Source organism: Pyxicephalus adspersus, chromosome 6 (assembly GCF_032062135.1).
Source record: "Pyxicephalus adspersus chromosome 6, UCB_Pads_2.0, whole genome shotgun sequence".
NCBI classification, from domain to species: Eukaryota; Metazoa; Chordata; class Amphibia; order Anura; family Pyxicephalidae; genus Pyxicephalus; species Pyxicephalus adspersus.
The window spans coordinates 6,816,539-6,837,623 of NC_092863.1; positions in this window are offsets into that span (position 1 = coordinate 6,816,539).

The window sequence follows — 21,085 nt, forward strand, 5'->3', positions numbered from 1 at the left end:
AAAAGAGCTGGATGGAGTAAACATTTTTTAATATCTTTGGGTGTTTTCATCAAGAAACACTACTATACACCAATGCCTTATCTCTTTCAGAAATGCCATTCTCTCTTGGCAAGCTGATTGGTCTCCAGGTTATAACCAATGAGTGAGTGGCTCATCTTTTAGGAAAAGTTGGAGATATTATAAATATGCTTTGTTTCCCCATCTCCCTGAGAAATTCTCTTCACGTAGATCCATTCTATAGTGTGCTGCATGCTGTGTCCTGTTAGTTTCTCCATCATTTGAAGAAGATGATCCGTCTCTTACCGAGGTTCTACATCTTTAAATGAGACACTCTGCCATTGGGATTCTTTATTTCTTTGTGAGAAGCTCTAAGTGAGAATTTTCATCTCTTTCTGACATCTTCCATCTCAAAACCAGTTCATCCAGACTCTTAGTGAGATGTTCAGTTTTGTATCTTCTCTTACTGAGGGCTTTAATTTCCATAGGGAATACTCAACACAAAGTAGTGTGAGACCTTCTGTCTATTAGTGAGATGAACCATCTTTTACCAGGATGTTTTGTTTCTTTTTGAGATTCCAATTTCTTGGCAAGGCATTCCACCTTTGTGAGGTGCTTTTTCTCCAAATAAGATACTCCAATTCCAAGTGAGGTGCTTCATCTATGGTCAACACACTCCATCTCCTTGTGAGTTCCTCTACACCCCTCTAAATTAATTTGATCCTAAATCAGGTCTCAAACTGACTTCAAATACAAGTTGAATAAACCTGAAAATATGCTTTATTTACCCATCTGCACAAGTTCTTCTACTGCACCTGGACTCCCAAGTAATCAGTTTGCTCTAAATAATGGTGAAGAGTAAAATCATAATTTAGTCATGCACTGGGCAGACCATTGAAACCACAGAAATTAGAGAAAAACTGCAGATGTGTAGGCATTCCTCTGGACCAACTATGTCCTATGGGGTTTTATATCTGGGATATGTTTATTTGCTTAGTAGTTGAACTTCATGGATTTATGTCTTTTTTCAACCTAACCTACTGTGTAACTTTATCTGATATTATCTAAACTAAAACCAATATAAAAATACATATTAAAGTTAAGTGTCCCTTGAGGTGTAGTAATTATTCTCTTTAATCATGTTTAAACTGAGATGTCCTGCTTGTTCCTTTTTGACAAAGGTATCTGAGTTTTGGGATATGAAAAGGGAAAGGTTGGAATCTCTCTCTGCTGTCTTTACACTGGGGAGATTCATAAAGTAAGAAACATAAACTGGGAACATAAAGTGATTAGGGGGGCAGTGAGGCGGGCATGCCCTGCCCTCACTTTTTTCTGGACCCCTGTATAGGCTTTCCCTGTGCGTTCCCCATGAATAACTTTCACTATTACCTTGCCCCCTCTTCTTTTTTTACGACTACACCTCTGAACGTGATGGAAAATACACACTTTTACAGCTGTCATCAGAACAGCAGTTGAGGAAATGATATTTAAGTAATTTCATTGGTGAGATCTCACTTCTTGTTGTGTCTCCAGGAAACAAAGTAAGGGGGAAAAAAACAACCATTTCCCACTTTTTCCAAAACATAAAAATAAATGAAGAGTTAAAGATACACTTTTTTACAGCCATGTCATTGGTTTCTTACATCAGTGGATTCTAGGGGTTCCTTAAGCAATGAACAATTTGTTCCTCTTTTTGGCTATTTATAATGGTGATATTCTTCCCAATAGCCAGCAATGCAAGAAACATTCTTCTCATTGATCACCACACTAATATACTGTGGATATAGTATTTATAGGGCCGGGAGGGGGGTGTCCCTGAAGAGGTGTAATATATTACAAGGGTTCTCCCATGGTATAAAGGTCGAAAAAGACTATACCTATACAGTACTTATTTATCTTTATCAAACAAAAAACATTAATCAATAAATAGTTTTCAGACTTTCACTATCTCATTCTTATATATATTATCATCTCCAATTTCTGCACACAAAATCCAACTTAAGACATCAATAACTAACTCAGGCCAAGACAAGGACAACAAAGAGTACCTCACTAGGGTAGGTAGGGGTATATTCCCAACATTCTTTAACAAATCTGTCTTTCTTTCCTTCGATAAATCTAAAGGGGTTTCTTATTCAATGCTATATCCTGCATACTCCAGAGATTTTTGATATTGTTTCCAGATTTCCCAAGTATAAAAAAATGTATCTTTCCTACCAATATAGTAGCAGTTAATTCTTCTTTTATCATATATTCATTAACCTTCTTAAACCAAAGGCCTATAGAAAGAATAAAAGAACTCCACCAATACAGTGGTACAAAGATTCTAACTATATTTACCAGGTGTCTAACCACTGAGCTTTTATATTTCTCCATTGGAATATCATTACAATTTATTATTACACAGTATTTATATAGCACCATTATATTACGCAGCGCTGTACAAAGTCCATAGTCATGTCATAGTCTAATGTCCCTACTATAGTCATATGTCATTAATATAGTCTAAGGTCAATTTAGGGGGAAGACAATTAACCTAACTGCATGTTTTTGGTATGTGGGAGGAAACCGGAGTACCCAGAGGAAACCAACGCAGACACGAGGAGAACCTGCAAACTCCATGCAGATAGTGTCCTGGCTGGGATTTGAACCTAGGACCTAGCGGTGCAAAGGCCAGAGTGCTAACCCCTGAACCACCGTGCTGCCCACATTACAATGGGCATTACAATGAAGCAAAAAGAACTTTGGTTTGTTTGAAATATGAAAACCAGCTACTTTTAAATGATTAGACTCACTTTCTCCCAAAAGGGCTTTAGCTTTACACAAGACCAAAAAATATGGAGCATTGTTCCCAAGAAAGACTATTTTACATATTCCATCTAATGATGTGAATTTTACTAACCCTTCCCCATCCACACCATAGTGCTCTTATAAAAATAATAAAGAAATTGCTGAATACTTATAATCTTTTCAGCAACTTTTGCTCTGAGCTACCTCAGGATTATAGTCCCAGGACACATATACCAGAATTATTTATAATCCTAAATGAACCAAACAATTAAAATAGGGTACTGTGTGATATGATTGTAATGTTTAATTTGTCTCTTTATGCTGTATCATAGCCGTATCACTGAAAAAAGCCACCTACTGAACAGTTTATCAGGCCTCCAGACACAAAACTGAAGGAAATGTATTTTTCGCAACAAATTCTCAAATGGAGTATGAGCTCTCTTGCACTACAAGAATGTTGCTTCCCTACAAAACTCAGTCTAATGAATGATGACCCTTGCAGTCTGTCCTTGACCTACACTGTCCCACAATGTCCAAGGATCTGATTTGTGCAAGGTGTGGGGATTCTGGTTCACAAAGCATCTGATGGCTATAGAAAGATGACCTATAAAATGATTTGCATCAATGATAAATTCTACGTTGTGATGAGATGATAGTTATTTGTGGAATGCAGCCTGTCTGGGTCAAAATTCTGTGTCTTGTGATGCTGTGTGCCTTTCTGGGTTTGTCACAGATTGAGACATGTGAGATTTTATTCTATTTGAGGGATGATTTTTTAAATAGATGGATGGAGATATCTGGTTCACTGTTACATTGTAAACCTGCAGCAGTGTATCATGGTCTCTCCTTCACCTCTGTAGATTTATTTCCTCTTATTTCCTCCACCCCCTTCTCTCCATCTCTCTTTGTTCATTTCCCCTTTGTTCTGCACATCCCCTCCTTCCAATTATGCCACTCCTTTACCTCTGGGTAAAATGTATTTTATCTTCTGCTATAGTAAAGTCACTTACTATAATCTTCCCTTAAAATCAAACCTTTCGATCTCTTTACTATCCAATTAAAAAGTCTTAACATTGACGTGTAGCTTGCCCAAAATCCAGTCTGAAAATCCTCCCCTAAGGTAAGCAGCAATTATCGGCTACAAAAGTTCTCGCTTTATGGCACAACTGTCAATAGACTCTTGGTGGTATAAGTGGTAGGAATCACTTTGTTGAGGATTGGAGAATAAGAAGCAACACATTTTTAACAGGATCATTAATAGGAAATTTATTGTGGCATTGGTTCTCAGGTAGTGTCACACAGGATTGCCCAACTAAAGGCAGGTGACAGAAAACAATTCACAGTTCCCAATCACTGGGTGGAAGGGGAAGCGAATGCACAGCTTAGCATACAATGCCAGGGTATGCCCCTGGGTATCTTGGCACCCCCCCCCCAGGGCTGCAGAGACCATATTAACCCTTGCATGCTTTCATAGAAGTTGTGTTGCTCTTCAAAAATCAGGCAACATGGAAGAGAAGAAGAAGAAGGTGCCATTAAAAAGTTGTGATCAGATGGATATGTTTCTTACTATTTACTTTGCATGTCCCTTCTGCAATAAAGGACCTGCTTAGTCGCAGTTTTTTAATTTTTAGCTATAGTTGTACATTTAGGTCTTTAGCCCTGTACACCCTCTTTTAAAGGTCACAAAAATTATTTTGAGTGGTTGTTTTTCATGTACAGTAGAACAAAGCACTGTAGAGAGCTATATGGACAAAGCTACATATATGTAGCATACAGATACAGATATGTCTATGCACTGATACAGTGTGCGAGAGGCAGAGCAAAGAAATCTCTTAAGCTGCGTACACACGTCCAATTTTTATCGTTGGAAATGAACGACGAACGACCGATTGGCCAAAAATCGTTCGTAAAAAAAGTAACCAACGACGCCGACGAACCCCCCCCCCCCCCCCCAGGGCTGCAGGGACCATATTAACCTTTGCATGCTTTCATAGAAGTTGTGTTGTTCTTCAAAAATCAGGCAACATGGAAGAGAAGAAGAAAAAGGTGCCATTAAAAAGTTGTGATCAGATGGATATGTTTCTTACTATTTACTTTGCCTGTCCCTTCTGCAATTAAGGACCTGCTTAGTCGCAGTTTTTTAATTTTTAGCTATAGTTGTACATTTAAGTCTTTAGCCCTGTACACCCTCTTTAAAAGGTCACATAAATTATTTTGAGTGGTTGTTTTTCATGTACAGTAGAACAAAGCACTGTAGAGAGCTATATGGACAAAGCTACATATATGTAGCATTCGGATACAGATATGTCTATGCACTGATACAGTGTGCGAGAGGCAGAGCAAAGAAATCTCTTAAGCTGCGTACACACGTCCAATTTTTATCGTTGGAAATGAACGACGAACGACCGATTGGCCAAAAATCGTTCGTAAAAAAAGTAACCAACGACGCCGACGAACGAGGACAGTCGTTGGAAATGAACAACCGGACCGGCGGATCGGATTGGACGACGATCGTTGACCATCTATCGTGTGTACGGTCGTTCAGTGATCGTGCATGTTCTGAGCATGCGGGATGAATGAACGTTCGATCGATACAGGCTGTATTGTGTATATGAGTGTGTGTGTATGTATCTTGTTTCTGCAGAAAAGGTCTAACTGCAGAAAGTAATTGCTGGAAGCAGACATCTGACATACAAAGATAATTCTTGTAGTCATCTGGGAATGAGTGGCGCAGTTCCCGTAGCAGATTCTCATGTGAAATGTTGTCTCGGTCCAACAACCAATCCTTACACCACATTCGCCGCTTCTTCTCTACGTCCTCCTCTTCAAGCAGACATATCAAAGCAAGAGCTGCTTTCTTCTTCCTTGAGAAAACTTTGAAGGGCATATTGCACATAGGGAGAAAGTAACAGTGTGGTGAATGTTATTCGTTTGATCCGAACGTTCGTACACAGTATTCACAGTATTCACTTCCTGTGGTGCACGTCACTTCCTGTATCGTTCAAAAGATCGCATCTATCGTGTGTACAATATCTTTGAACGATCGTGACGTTATCTGTATGTACAGGATCGGTGCTATATGATCGTTCGCAGATATCGTGCAGGATCGTTCGTCGTTCGTTTACAAACGATAATAATTGGAAGTGTGTACGCAGCTTTACGCTAATGTTTATTTATCTGCAATCATTGTGTTTATTTTTCACAGACTTCTCCTAAATGTACACTTGGGATGGGGTCACAAATCAAATCATTAATCCATGTGGATTTAAGGTTGTATCTCCTGTACTAACAATTCTCCTGCACAAGCACAAACACAATACAAAGTAGCTAAGGTTTTTGATTTATTGTAGCAGAGGAGAAGTGATAGCAAAAGTTGGTAAAAAAAATGTTTGAGAGACTAGACATCATAGGAAGAGGTTTTGTCCAGAGTTCATTTTAACGCAGGAGACAGAGTTGTTCTGATTTCAGTAAATACGAGTGGGAGACATAAAGGGTTGCCTCCACACTATAATGTTCATCATGCCTTCAGAGTATGGGAGCTGTGTATTGCAATTGAGAGCTGTGAGAGCAGTAGACTGATCTCTCCCTTTTTTCCTGAACTAATATATCCCTTGGATCTGACTGTACACTCATCCTCATGGGGTTCTTTGCAGCCCCTATAGTAATGTCAAAAGAGCTAACAAAAGAGAGTACACAGTACAGGGTCCAAGTAATTAAAAAAAGTACTAAAACACATTATACTGGAGAAGGAGTGGGTGGAAAACTTAACTTTTAGCTTATTACAAATATATTTATGTTTACCTGACTTTTGCACGTTTGCAAGTTATTTATGATGAAAATTAATGTTGAGATTCTCATAACTGAAACATCCATTTTTCAGTAGCTGAACATATATCCTAATACTTCCCCTATAGTACATCATACAGTAAGTCCCTCCAAGGTCAGAAACCTATGTGAATAATGAAAGTACATGTTAGAAGCACTGTAAATAAGGTGGCCTTACAAAATAAAGAGTTTTGCAGACTCCACAAGTGCCAATCTGTCATTAATTCAGAGAACAGATGAGAGCCAAATCTTGAAGCTATGTGTTCAAGGCAAGAGAAAACTTCCCAGTTTTAATTTTAGCACAGCAGGACTGTTCCCTTTTTTTTATAAGGAAGTAAAAATGAACCTCCTACTTGTGTAAGAGATCTTTTCCACAGGTGCACCTTTGTCATTGGCTCTTCATTAGCCGTTTTGCTACCTAAATTTTGCTTGGAGGGGGTTTTAGCAAAAGCAGATCTTCTTCCGTTTTCCCTGATTACTGAGATGAATTGCTTTTGGATACTGGTGTTTGTGATTCAATAGTATCAAAGCTGGTACCATGCCCAGTGAACTACCCTGCCAGCTTCCCGGGGCAATGCATCACCCTGATCTCCCTTTATACTAGGCCGGCATTATATACAAGCTGCCAGATCAGTGCATTGTACTCCAGTCTCTCCCTTAAGGGTGGGATCAGTCTCTGGGGTGGGGGGAATGGATTAGCCTCCATGAGTTCTATGCCCTAAAGGCTGAGTGGGAATGTGTGTCAGCGACAAGCTGGTAGATCCCTCTGTGTTGATGGGAAAGGACAGATGCGCTTCTGTCTAATCTAGCAGGGTCTGTCTATTTCAGAACATCCTGCCAACCCCTGGATTACATTTTAACACATTTCTAGCACCTAAAGGCTCACTCCGCCTGTCTGGCAAAGGCAACACTGGAATACTGAATGCTAATAAGTCCATGGTTGCTGAACAGAAGTGTTTCAATTCTGCTTATTACATGGGTGGTCTGTCAGCAGCTGTGCACATTTGTCAGCAATCTACGATTGGACTGGGAATGTATAACCAGTACAAAATATCATACTACGAATTGCTGAGATGACTTTTTACGTGAATGTAGTGGGCTTTTTAAATCTTTTGCAAGTCTTTTATGGCTGGGCTCACATCTGTGCAGGTGTGCCACAGAACACATTACCAAGCATAGCACGTGTTGGTGCTAAGTGGTGCACCCCAACGTACTTTGCCAACACATACATGCCTCATTTACTGTGTGTTGTGATGGCAAAATAGTGCATATGCTGCTCTGCAGAGGACTGCCACTAGAAATTTCTGGGCCCTGTACTACCGTAGTTAAGCTTTCTGTTCCCCTACCCCATGTCTACAAGCTCTTTTGATTTGGGCCTGGTACAGAAGTGAACCCTTGTCACCCCCAATGGCAGCCACAACTGGCAAACTATTCAAATGATTGAGCTGCTCACATGGGCAGCATCCAGATAAATGTACATCTATATGCCATGCTACCACAACTTCACAGACTGCAAAGTTTAGCTACTACTGGAGTTAAGCTTTCTGTTCCCCTACCCTATGTCCACAAGCTCTTTTGATTTGGGCCTGGTACAGAAGTGACTCCTTGTCACTCCCAATGGCAGCCACAACTGGCAAACTATTCAAATGGATGAGCTGCTCACATGGGCAGCATCCAGATAAATGTACATCTACATGCAATGCAACCACAACTGCACACATTTGAACTGGGCCTTCTGTGTATCTACCTGTACATCTAAAGTTTAAGATAGGGACCTAAAAATGGTTTTGCTGTCTGTGCTCCTGTTTGGGCATTTTCTTCTTCTTTTTTTTTTTTTTTTTGCCCTGAGGGTTGTCCTCATGGAACCTTGGTTCATATCACTTTTGGACTAACCGACACTCACCTGTCATTACATTAGGGCTGATCAGTCTACGAGACGGCACCGCCCAACACCAAGAAGATCAGGAATTACCCCAGCTCCTTTTTTTCTTGTCTTGGCGTAGCTCTAAAACACATGATAGGAAGATTTATTTCACAACAATAATATTATAACAAAGTACAGCAAAACACAGTTTCAATCAACCAGCAAAAACCATTCCGCTGCAGGAATCTAGAATGATGAAGCTCACAAGCTATTTAGCAGGGTGCATTCATCTTGCAGTAGATATGTCCCTATATCAGCGTAATGGTATCTTTAAACTAAAGGGACACAAATGATCTGTCAACTAGTGAGCAACAATTTTAGGTTTTTTAAAGATAGCATTCCACTTTTCCATTTTCTTTTTTTTCTTTTGGGAGACTGGCAGACTCAATTGATCTAATACATACTGTATGAGGGTATTTTTGTATGATTTAAACCAGATTTTCACAATATAGGAATTTTAAAAGTGATGTGAAGCCAATTTATTTTTTTTAATGGAAGGTTTAGACTCTGTCAGGTCGTTTTTGCTGTGTGTCAAGTCAAGTGTGTAAAGTTGAGTCCCCCTCTCTGATTGTTCTCTTGCTTATTTCCAGCAAAACAGACAACAATGGGAAATCAAATAGTTTACAGTTGTCAGGAGAAAAGGAGGTGAGAGTAAATCCACCAATGGGAAAAACTGTTTCTGTAAAATCTTTTTCGGAAGAGGAGCGACTCTTACTTCCCATTGGGTCTTTCTGAAGTAAGAGAAAATCCCCCCAACAGGATACATATAGAATTCTAGATATAATAAAAAGAGAAAAAAAGTTTCAGCCCCTAATCTATCCAAACTGACATAAAAAGTTACCTAGAATCACATCCCAATTACAGGTCTGCCAAAACCACTATTGTGAATTACAATATGCAAATCCTCTCACGTGGAAAGACCTAATTCTGCCATGTACAGCAATCTAATGCAAAGAATATTTATTCAACTGCTCTCCAAAACTGAATTATAAATTGTACAGAGTTAAAGCTTGCATGTTTCAATGCTAATTCATATGGATCAAATAAAACTTGTCTCAAATAAAAATAACAACTGTCTTAGAGCTGTCAGAATGTAAGCGTAAATTGTGCATGCTCAACGTAAATTGTGTTTTTTTATATATACTTGTAATTTTCAAGGTAACTGGTACATTGGCCCTGATTTATAAAACTTCTCCAAGGCTGGAGAGAATACACTTTCACCAGTGAAGCTGGGTGATCCAGAAAACCTGGTATGGAATTCCTATAAGTCATTTGCTATTTGTTAGCAAATGTTTTCAGTCCTGGACCAGAACCATTCCAGGTTTGCTGGATCACCCAGCTTCACTAAGGAAAGTGTATCCTCTCCAGCCTTGGAGAGCTTAAATAAATCAGGAACAAAATATACAACACAAGGTTGCTTTAAGATATTTAAAAAAGATGTTATTTAGCCCCCCCCTTACCATGCATACCATTGAAAGCCTGCATCATGTATTAGTTCATCCTCACTCGTCGTTAACAAGCTTTGCTTTTTCTTATATGGCTGTTGCAGAAATGTTTACCAAGTCAATCATATCTAAAGTTTTATTCTCTTTCAGCCTTTCTCAACATTTTTTCCCCTGTAGAACCCCTAAAAAATATTTCCAGTGTCAGGGAACCCCTGCTACAATCAATTAATGGGGAAAATGCTATTTGTGTTGGTTGCCAGTAGGAAGAAGCTGGCTCTGCCAAATTGTGTTTGGCCCAGAATTATGCAGGTACCATCATACGCATCGCCAGAGCTTAGGCAACCCCTTCTGGAGCAACCCTAGACTTCCATAGAACCCTGGCTCATAATCGCTTCTATAGATAGTTGTTGCTTGAGACAAAGTCATTATTGTCTTGAATGAAAACCCAGCAGTCCCCCAACATCATTTATCAATCTGCACTGGTGGATTAATGAACAACTGAACAGGAATGAGAGCACAAGGGGGTTTCTAATTGCTTGTCCTCTCTATTGCTACCAAAACCCTGGTAAAGTCCTTTGCAAACATAAGGCATGTACTGCACATGGTAACAATCCCTAAATGGGGAGTTATTCCCCAGTTAGGGATATTGGCCATAAAAAATCTCTCTATGCCCCTGTGCATCCAGAACTATTTTTTAGCACAGTTAGAGAATAAGTATTTACTTTTTTTAAATAACATTTGTTTTATTGTGTACCATATTTTAGGCCCAATGATATCTGCACTGGCTCTCTTTGTTTTTAAATCAAAGAAGAGTATGGAAAATGGGAGAGGCTGGGAGGGTGCTGAACATGGCTTCCCTGCATCCTGACTCAGAATCATTCTTAAAAGGCCACAACACTAATACAAATTGCAGCTCTTGGGAGAAGTTATGCAAATATCAAGACGTTTTGATGGGTGGCAGTCAGTCCCTAGCACTAAGCATTCCTAGACAGGCTGCATTTATAAAGGGACACCTCCACATGTAAAGCTGTCTCCATGACTGACAAAACTGAAATTGAATAAACAAATGATGTAGGTCTAGTACAGTAAAGCTGCGTACACACTTCCAATTTTTATCGTTCAAAATGAACGACGAACGATCGATTGGGCAAAAATCGTTCGTGAAAAAAGTAACCAACGACGCCGACGAACGAGGAAAGTCGTTGGAAACGAACGACCGGACCGGCGGATCGGATTGGACGACGATCGTTGACCATCGTTCGTGTGTACGATCGTTCGTTGATCGTCCATGGTCTGAGCATGCGTGACGAACGAACATTCGTTCACTTCCTGTTGTGCACGTCACTCCCTCTATCGCTCAAACGATCGTATCTATTGTGTGTACAATATCTACGAACGATCGTGTCGTTATCTGTATGTGCAGGATCGGTGCTATACGATCGTTCGTAGATATCGTGCAGGATCGTTCGTCGTTCAACAACGATAATAATTGTACGTAGCTTAAAATAAGGGTTAGAGGATGCAAGTTTTGGTAAGCTTTTTCTGTGCAGAGAAAGCCTTTACAAAGCCTTGGAAAAGATAAGGATGGAGGAGCTTTGATATAATAGACTTTTGTTTTTTTTTTTACAGCTATCTTCAGGTTTTTTGCCATTTGCTAATTTGGGGTTTAGCGAGCATGAAAATATAATGAGATGGGCCAGAATACAAAACTCCTAGCAATTTTTTATCTAGTCGTTAGTTTTTCCTTGGAGGGTGGTGATCCATTCAGCTTGATTAGCACCAGTTGTATGAATCGTTCTTGAACATCTTTACTGGGATTTAAGTAAACACTGAATGACCTTAGCATGGTACCGTGCACACTGACAATGCTGTGCTCATGTGCACGCTGTTCTGTGCTCCGAGGGCCTCCTTATTATTCTAAAGCCTCGCACAGCACTGTACTAGGACATTTAGTATGCTTGCAGATGGATCGCTAGAACAGAATCACCCCTGCTGTAAATGATTGGAAAATTATAATTCGCTGAGGACTTCAGTCAATATAGAGATAAAGCTTTGCTATGAAAGTGAATCCCAAATCTATTACAGCTATTTTGCTAATCGTACATTTCCAGTGCCACTGACCAAAGTGTAGAGACTGACTTTTCAAAAATGCCCAATTTAATTAGCTATTTGGGTATATTCTTATTTTAAATGACCCTATAATATAAATATTCTGCTCATACCAATACACTATGCTAGTATATATTGGCCTGCAATAGGCAGTACAGCTCTACGCCAGGAAGCAGTTAATACTTTCCCGTGCCCAAAGTCAGTGGCATTTGAGCCAATTTGTATTCATTGACATTGCTCTGGATGCCGAGCCTGGCAAAAACCCCTAATACAGGGTGACCTCTGCCCCGCGCCTGTATAGGGAGTACAATCCTGGCATTGTACTTCCTTCCTGTGTCCTGGGCACAGGCTATCTGCCTGCTGAATTCTAATTCTGATATAACAGAGGAGAAAAATCAGAAGGCAGTGTAACCCCTTCCTCACATGTATTAGGCACTGCAAAAAAAATATATCATGTGTGAGTTCATGTTTACACCTCAAAGTAAATGATTCCTAAAATGAGTTATATGTCAATTAGATGCAGCTTTACAATAAACATTATCCTTACATATATTTAAAGCAAAATAAATATTATCAGAAACACTCACTTCTGGTTGTCCTTTTTAGTAAATTTTTTAGATATCTGCATGAAACAACTCATGTAGTTTGCCTTTGAACAGGAGTTTCCTGTAATGCATATATTTGTCCATGAGTTGGTCTAAGCAACTTTGGTTCACAGCTTTCCATGCTCCTACCTCCAAGCAGTGACTAAGCAGCTCAGCTCCCCAACTCTGACCTGGCTTAGCCTGCCTGCTACCCTCTTTACACAGTGACTACCCCTTTTGCCAGTATTATTTCAGCAGTTCAGAACCCCCCTGCTCCCCAATTCAATTTGTTACTGCTCCCTATGCCAGTATTAACTCAGCAGCTCAGCTCCCCCTGTTCCCCTTTTCAATCAGTGACTCCTCCCATTACCAGAATTGTCTCAGCAGTTCAGCTCCCCTTGCTCTTCTCTTTAAATATGGACTACTTCCTTTGCTAGGATTAACTCAGCAGCGTAGCTCTGCACTGCTTTCCTGTCCAACACTGACCGAGCAACTTAGTAAAAACAAGTCCTCTCTCCCAACAGCGATTCAGCTGCTCACCTCTCCCTGCTCCCTCCTCTGAGTAATTACTTAGCACATCAGCTCACCTGTGGCCTTTTGGTCTTCAACTCTATAATAAAAAGTGTTCTGTGCACAGGGAAGCTGAGCTGCTGTGAAAAAGCCACATTCACTGCTTCTGTTGTGAATGTTCAAGTTGAATTTCTCCACAGTGGCTGCAGCTAAACAAGTCATTGAAGATTGTTTTTTTATAACACATTTACTCTTTGGTAATAAAACATAAATACCTAAATGTCTATAGTGTGGTCGCAGATTTACTTTAAAGCTGTAACCCACTGATACTCTCCTGTCCCCATTCCATCAAGGTAACTGGCATTTTTTCTCTTCCTTCCATATCCCAATGTTCAGCTATCTTGATTGGTGAGCATGCAGAAGTTCACGCAGAGGAAGCCAAAATTGTGCAGCTCAGTGAAATCTGACAGCCAGCAATCAGGCAGGTAAGGTTAATTTTTGCAGAAGGGACTTCACCTGTCCATTTCTGAAATACCCACCTGCCTGAAGTGCCAATTTACCAAGTGGGGATTTCGTTACACTTTAAGAACTGTAAGTAAGTAAGTAAGCTCAGGTATTCAGTTTTCCTTGAAAGAATCAGCCTCATTCTGTTAAGTAGATCTTGTTTAAATTGATCAGCCACTGACTTTTTATGCCTCACAGTAATGACTCCAGTAATGATATCTACTTACTGTAGTTTTATCGACTGCGCTCCTTGTCCTTTCCCATCTTCAAATCTTTATGCTGCATTCTCCATATTATATGAAGTAAATGAAAAAAAAAAGTCCAGCAGAGAGACCCTCGTAAAGGCCGCAGCAGGTGAGTAGAGCTGGCAACTCAAGCGTGAGGATGTCACCATTGGAATCTGTGAGAGATAAAAGAAGGCGGCGGGGGGTTCAGCTCGCCAGCATACATCAAATACTAAAATATTAGTTCTGAAGGAAAAGGCTCTTTAAGCCCAACTCCAGCTAATGTTTTAAGTCTTACGTAGAGCAGAAAGATCAAAGATTCTGTAAGGTTTTCAATTATATCCGTATTTAGATTTTTCAGGGCTGTATGTGTCTCGATAGGGAATTTTCTTCTTTACCTGTTGTGCCTAGATAGGAAGGAAAAGGAAAAAAAATCTCCTAAATGGGCACAGAGACAGCAGCAAAAATATAAAACCTATCTCTATTTAAAAATAAAAGATTTTAGGTTGGAACTAATAAAATGTAACTTTTTAACTCCAGTGTTATACTGTAGGCAGGGCTGGATTTCTCATAAGGCTAGGTTGTTTCACAGCTCTGGAAGTTTTGCAGGGTCAATAGGGTTCAAAGGCTACCGGCTACATTTTTAGTTTAGTTTCTGCTTTTTAGGTCAGAAATGGTGAGCAGGTATTAATATTTGACAGGCCAGCACTGTATGATGCTTTATTTTGTATCTTTTAGGCTAGCAGAGGGCCTGATTGGGGACATAGGCTCTTGGCCTAGGGGAGAAAAAAGTATAAATCTGGCCCTGGTCTTCCCAGGCTTAAGGAAATAGAAACCTCACTGCCAGTCTGAACATAGCCATAAGAAACTTCTTCCTTTCAGTTAGGAGGAAGGAAGACAAAAATCTTGTCTTCACTTATGTCAGTTCACCTGTGTTTGTGTGCAAACGAATAAAATGGAACATCACAACGCTTCATAGGCCATAAAATGGTTGTCAGGAAGAATTGCTTGTCTTAGAGCTGACCCCTGCCAAAGTAATTCTTTTGCCATTGAAGGATCAATCGATCATTTAAAAATGGTTCATTTAAAAAGATAACTTCTGCTTTTTCTCCTATTTTTCATGATATGCTCAATTTAAATTCACCCAATCAGTCAAACACATTAATAAAGGGAAGCAAGCCTGCACCATCTTTTCACAATCTGCAATATTGTAATGCTGCCAAAGACACACATAGATAACCCCACTAAGATGTGTTGACACCATTGTTCCATTATCTTTATTAGGTTCCTGTTTACAATAGAAATAGTGGTGCCAGCAAAGAATTATGTGCTGTATACGCAGCTATTCCTTAAGCTACGTACACACTTCCAATTATTATCGTTGGAAAACGAATGACGAACGATCCTGCACGATATCTACGAACGATCGTATAGCACCGATTCTGCACATAGAGATAACGACACGATCGTTCGTAGATATTGTACACACAATAGATACGATCGTTTGAGCGATAGAGGAACTATGTGCACGACAGGAAAGTGAACGAACGTTCGTTCATTACGCATGCTCAGACCATGGACGATCAACGAACGACCGTACACACGAACGATGTTCAACGATCGTCGTCCAATCCGATCCGTCGGTCCGGTCGTTCGTTTCCAGAGACTTTCCTCGTTCGTCGGCGTCGTTGGTTACTTTTTTACGAACGATTTTTTGCCCAATCGATCGTTCGTCGTTCGATTGGAACGATAAAAATTGGAAGTGTGTACGCACCTTTACACACTAAAGCTGCGTACACACTGCCAATTTTTGTCGTTGGAAAGGATCTTTCACGATCCTTTCCAACGACAAGGGAGTGCACGATGCATGAACGGTGCTGTACATACACTGTACGGCACCCTGCTGCGCGCTCTCCCCTTCACTTTCATTACGATCGGCTGTCGTCCATCGTCCGTGGATCCGGCAGGTTTTCGCCCGATAATTGGCCGATGCCGATTATCGGGCGATAAAAATCTGACGTGTGTACGTAGCTTAACACCAGCCCAATCTTCCTCTTTTACACCTTGTGGAACTGATGTTTACAAGACAGCGGTGCCTGCATTGCATTATGAGATGCCAAAGTCCATTTATATCTCCTAATTTGTATATTGTTCATTTTACATGCAGTACACATGCTTGTAAGAAATCATAAGAACAACACAGAACGCAACATTTTTTTTTCAGGGCCTCTTTGCATTATTGTCATTGGCAGAATTTTGCCAATGACAAAGGGAGGGAGTTTTGCATCAGCTGCATAGTAGCAAAACAGCAGAACAAGCACAGCGGTCTGTGTATAAATGTTTTTACCAACATGTCCCTGAAATGTACTCCAAAATAAAAAATATTTAAATTATAAGTAAATTAATTTGATTCACATGTTCTAGCAGAACCCAGCATGGATAAATGTGCACATATTGGGTAAAATTTATATGAATCTGAGGGGAAAATATTCATAGGTTGGCCCATTCAGTCTATTCACACCAACAGCATTGGGCAGTTTTGCCCAACATAGCTAAAATGCAAAAACAATACAATTTGCATTGTTCTAAGGTTCTAAGTGTTTAGGTGTGTGCTCAGAAAATCAGGACATTGATTCTGCTTTAAAGTTGCATACACGAGTTTAATAACTGTCGTTGGAAAGGATCTTTCACAATCCTTTCCAACTACAAAAGACTGAACAATGCATGAATGAGCATGTATATACATTGCTGTTCCGCTCTATGGGCAGGAGAACGATGAAGCGGTACTCCCCCATTCACTGCAAATAGGGATCCATGAGCAAAGAGCGCTGTACACAAGACAGATTCTCCTCCCATGTTAGCCCTGAGGCGATTATCGTACGAGAATCATCTGATGTGTGTACGTAGCCTAAGTCTATCGCAACTTGAGGTGGTGTATAAAGATAGAATGAACCTTCAGTGAAAAATCTGCTAGCATGTCAATGCTTATTCCATGAAGCCAACTTTAAGCTGTGTAATTTATTAGATGGTTGATAGGTTGCCAGGAGTCAATGGGAAGTAAATGTTAGAGGCATTGTAATTCATTTTTCCACAATTCTTATAGCTACAGAGATGAAAACAGACTTTAGATAGAAATTAGAATTAAAAAAATGCAAGCAGACAGATCCTTTATTGCAAAATGCACAAGCAATGTCCCTTCTGCAATAAAACAAACTTACCTGTCTGGTTGCATTTTTAAATTAACAGGTGCAGCCATACTGACCCTGATACTGATCTCTTTCTAGGGAAACATGTCAGGATAACCAGCAACATACACTGACCTGTACATGCATTCATGTCCTTGCAAAAAAAAAAAAAAAACCTGCCTGCTCACAGTTTTTTTTTTTCACATGTTTAGTTCAACTTTAAATGTTTTTACTGCTAGTTTAGAATATGTACAGTACATAATTGAGTGTTCATCATCTGGGCAAAGGTTCAGGTTAGACTGAATCTATGCTTTGACAAAGAAATGCAAAGTAACTTGTTCACAGTTATATCACCCACCCATGCTGCCTATACTTACCTTGCTTTCATTCCTACATTGTTCTGTTCAGCTGTGGGAATTTAATGAATTGTGAATCTATACTACTGGGATTAGCCAAGAATCAGATTTTAATTAAAGTTAACTTGGAACAAATTAAAAAGCACCAATTTATGCAACTAGAGTGATTCTCTGAATATGACCTGGTATTAGTTTTAAGCAATCCCCTGTACAGGAGATTTTAATTTTGGGGACAGATGGGCCAAACATGGAGCCAATCAATCTGTAGTACTTGTATGCCAACAAGCTAGGAAATAAAAGTGACAAAGAGATTAGCTAATACGTCCGCTGCTTCTCCTTAACTGTCCAGTCGGAAGCTGGGAGAGGGACAAGACCTTGCTGTCTTACTTAACTAAAGTAGAAAAAAGTCAGGTCTCTAGGCTTAGTGTTCTGTCCACATTACAAAATGTAAACTTGTGGAAATCTCAGTAATAATAGACAAAAAAAATGAATCCCATGACATGTAAAACAGCTCTAATCCATGTATTTCACCCATGTATTTACCAATTGTCTGGAGTTCAACTTTTAAGCAAACCTTTCTGTCTAATTCTAGCCTCACCAGTATACCAAACTGGAAACAGGTCTATACCACCGCCATTCTTTTTTACACTTTGATTACTTTTATGTGCCAGGCTCTGGGTGTCTACGGCTCGAAGGAGAAGAAAAATAAAAAGAAGCCACCAAGCGAGTCTCTGCTGAGCAAGAAATTTTTCACAGATACACTTAATTTTGGATTTGCATAGAATTAATCCCTGCCGTAATCCGCGTCAATAGAACCCTGGTTATTTATAGACACATCAAAGGGGCTGAGAAGAAAAGGCTCCGCGTGGCAAAGAGAGATAAATCTCTTCTCCATTTAACTGGCAAGCTTGGAAGAGGGCAGTGAGGAGAGGGTGGTGGGGTGATGGGGTAAGTAGATCGGGAGGGTGCGGCAGAATTAGCAGACACTGGGTCAAGAGCTCTCTTCAAATTCATCAGCTTTGATTTGCTTTATTTCTACTTGATGCAAGAGCTGTTCAGTTTCTGAACGAGATTCTGACTAGAGGCGATTTTAAGCAAAACATCATTTAGAGATAAAGCAGCTACAGTGGCTATTGGCTTCCCTAAAAAATCTATTGCTCATTTGCACTATAAAAATGTTTTATAGGAAATCTCGGGCCCTTATAATACTGTCACCCTGTGCTAATGTTTCCAGGAAAAAAAAAACTATTCTTCCTTCATATAGACTGTTTTTATATATGTATATGTCTACACAGTTAGACAACAGTGGGCCCCTCTGCTGAGAACTTGGGAGCCCCTATTGGCTAAGGAGGGTTTGGGACCCTTGTTGGTTGGGGAGGGTCCAAGGGGGATTGCAAAAGGCAGGGACAGCACTTCCAGATAGGTATCCTGCATGGAGACAAAGAACACGCTGCTTCTCTGCCTTTAAACCCTTCTGAATCCCCGACCCAGAATGAGTATACAGCTCAGGTGTTCAGTAATTGTGTTTCAGGTGTGTGACTGCATCTAGTGACTTTTATCAGATTTATATCCAGGGAATCATTCTTTTTACCAGTGTTTCTCAACCAGGGTTCCTCCAGAAATTTCTAGGGGTTCTTTGAGCAATGTGAAGCTGCTAGTAACTAAACTTGCATTATGTGCAAAGGCCTGTAAGCTGACCTGAAGCCAGCAATATAAGGTATAAGCCCAAAATGAACTTCCTTAGATCCAAATCTGAATGAACATTATTTTTTAGGTAGCTTATAAAAAAATGTGGTAATACAGAACAATGTCCTGCAACTTCTTTAAATATTTCCCATCTATAGCTGAGGTTGCTCTAGATTTCAAAGGACAAGCATTGAAATTCAGTACAGATATATCCTAGTGGAGGAGCCACCGTTTTTTTTTTGTATTGCTCAGTAAAGTGAGGACGTTTGGAAAACTGCAGAGCGCAGTACCTGCTCCGGAAGGCAGAACAAGACAGAAAGTCTATTACAGGGAATTGTGCCTCTGCAGCAGCACTCTTAACCAATGCATAGCCCTTATCTTAGCCTTTCGAGGGCCGCTTGTAATGAGCAGGCAGCTGCTGCATATTGATGAATACACTGCGCCTGGTATCTTGGGATGTGTTCACAATGTCACGGGAGACACTTTAATACCAAGCAAAGGATTTATTTCATGAGAACAATATGTAGGTTGTCTTTTCTGACCTTCTTCTGAAAATACCACTTGCCTGGCCATTGCTTTATACAGAATCTCAGATCTGGAAAAAGCAGGAGATTGCTCAGAACTTCTGAAATGCAAATGTATTCTGGGCAAACAGGGGTCATCATGAAAGCCAGAAAATTGGGCATATCCAGAAGGAGCTCAGAGATCCTAGATGAATAGCTTTCACCAGAGTAGTATTTTGTATTAGGTAAACCAAATCAATAGAATGTGACATTAATTTGTAGGCAATATTATGTTACTGTCATTTTAATAGTCATTTGCAATATTATCAAATCTGCAGCTTTCATTAAAATAGTCCCTTGTGATCCTGGTATTAGGGCCTTGCTCAGGCACTTTTTGTTATAGGGTGACCGCGCTCTGTGCTAGACTTGCAGTTGAGCGTCTGTGTTGTCACCTTGTCACAGGGGCTTCTGATGAGGAGCCATGGCTATTGCAGCACAAATGACGGAGCCATGGTCTACTTACCATAAGAAATTTACCAAAGTATATGCAGATAGGCTGTGGCTGCAAAAGGCTGTAGGAAATAGAATCTCTAATTGATAAAAAAAAAAAAAAAAAAAAAAACAATTGTATAGGAAAGACATTGCACAGAAAAAACTACATCTCATTCAGATAAAGTTTACATCTACTTTTACATTTTCTCATAGATCTCTACAAAAAGAACACAACAAATAAACATCACTGAACTTTACAAATGTTGCACATGTGCCTACCCTCTTCACTGCATTATACTGACTGGGTAATGTATTTGTTATGCTGAAATTTATTAGACTCTTTAAATGTTCATTTTGGAAATTGTTATGAGGGTTTATACACTAAATATATTTCATTATAGTGTATGCCAGGTCTTGGATACCTATTTGTAAAGAGATGAATTTTAGGTTTGTTCTAGATTCACAATTTAGGTAATGTCAATGCATCCAATTCCTGGTGCTGCATGTATGAGCTGTACCGGTGATCATTACAGCCAGACAATTACCCTTTCAGAAGCCACTCGTGCATGGCAAAAATGCTTCAGTTTTTGAATATGAATAAATACATTTCCCTGCCAGCTTCATTGAAAGATGCTTCTGATTTGCAGGATAACACTTCACCTCTATGGAACTCAAACTGACTCTAAAGCAAACTGGAACTAAACTGAAAAACCCCAATCCTCTTACAAAGGCTGCCTAGCCCCAGAGATAAGGAGATTTCAGCTTTGTGTGGGTAAGAGAGAGGCTTATAGTGTGCATACAGGTCCATTCAAAGAGATTCAATCAATACTAAGCTCATGCAAGAATCTAAACATTCACTCAAACTATAATTATGCACCTTTTCTCTTTTATGAAAAAATGTATATTCCTCCTATTTTTACTTACTTGTCTTGGAACAACCAAAGGCCGGAG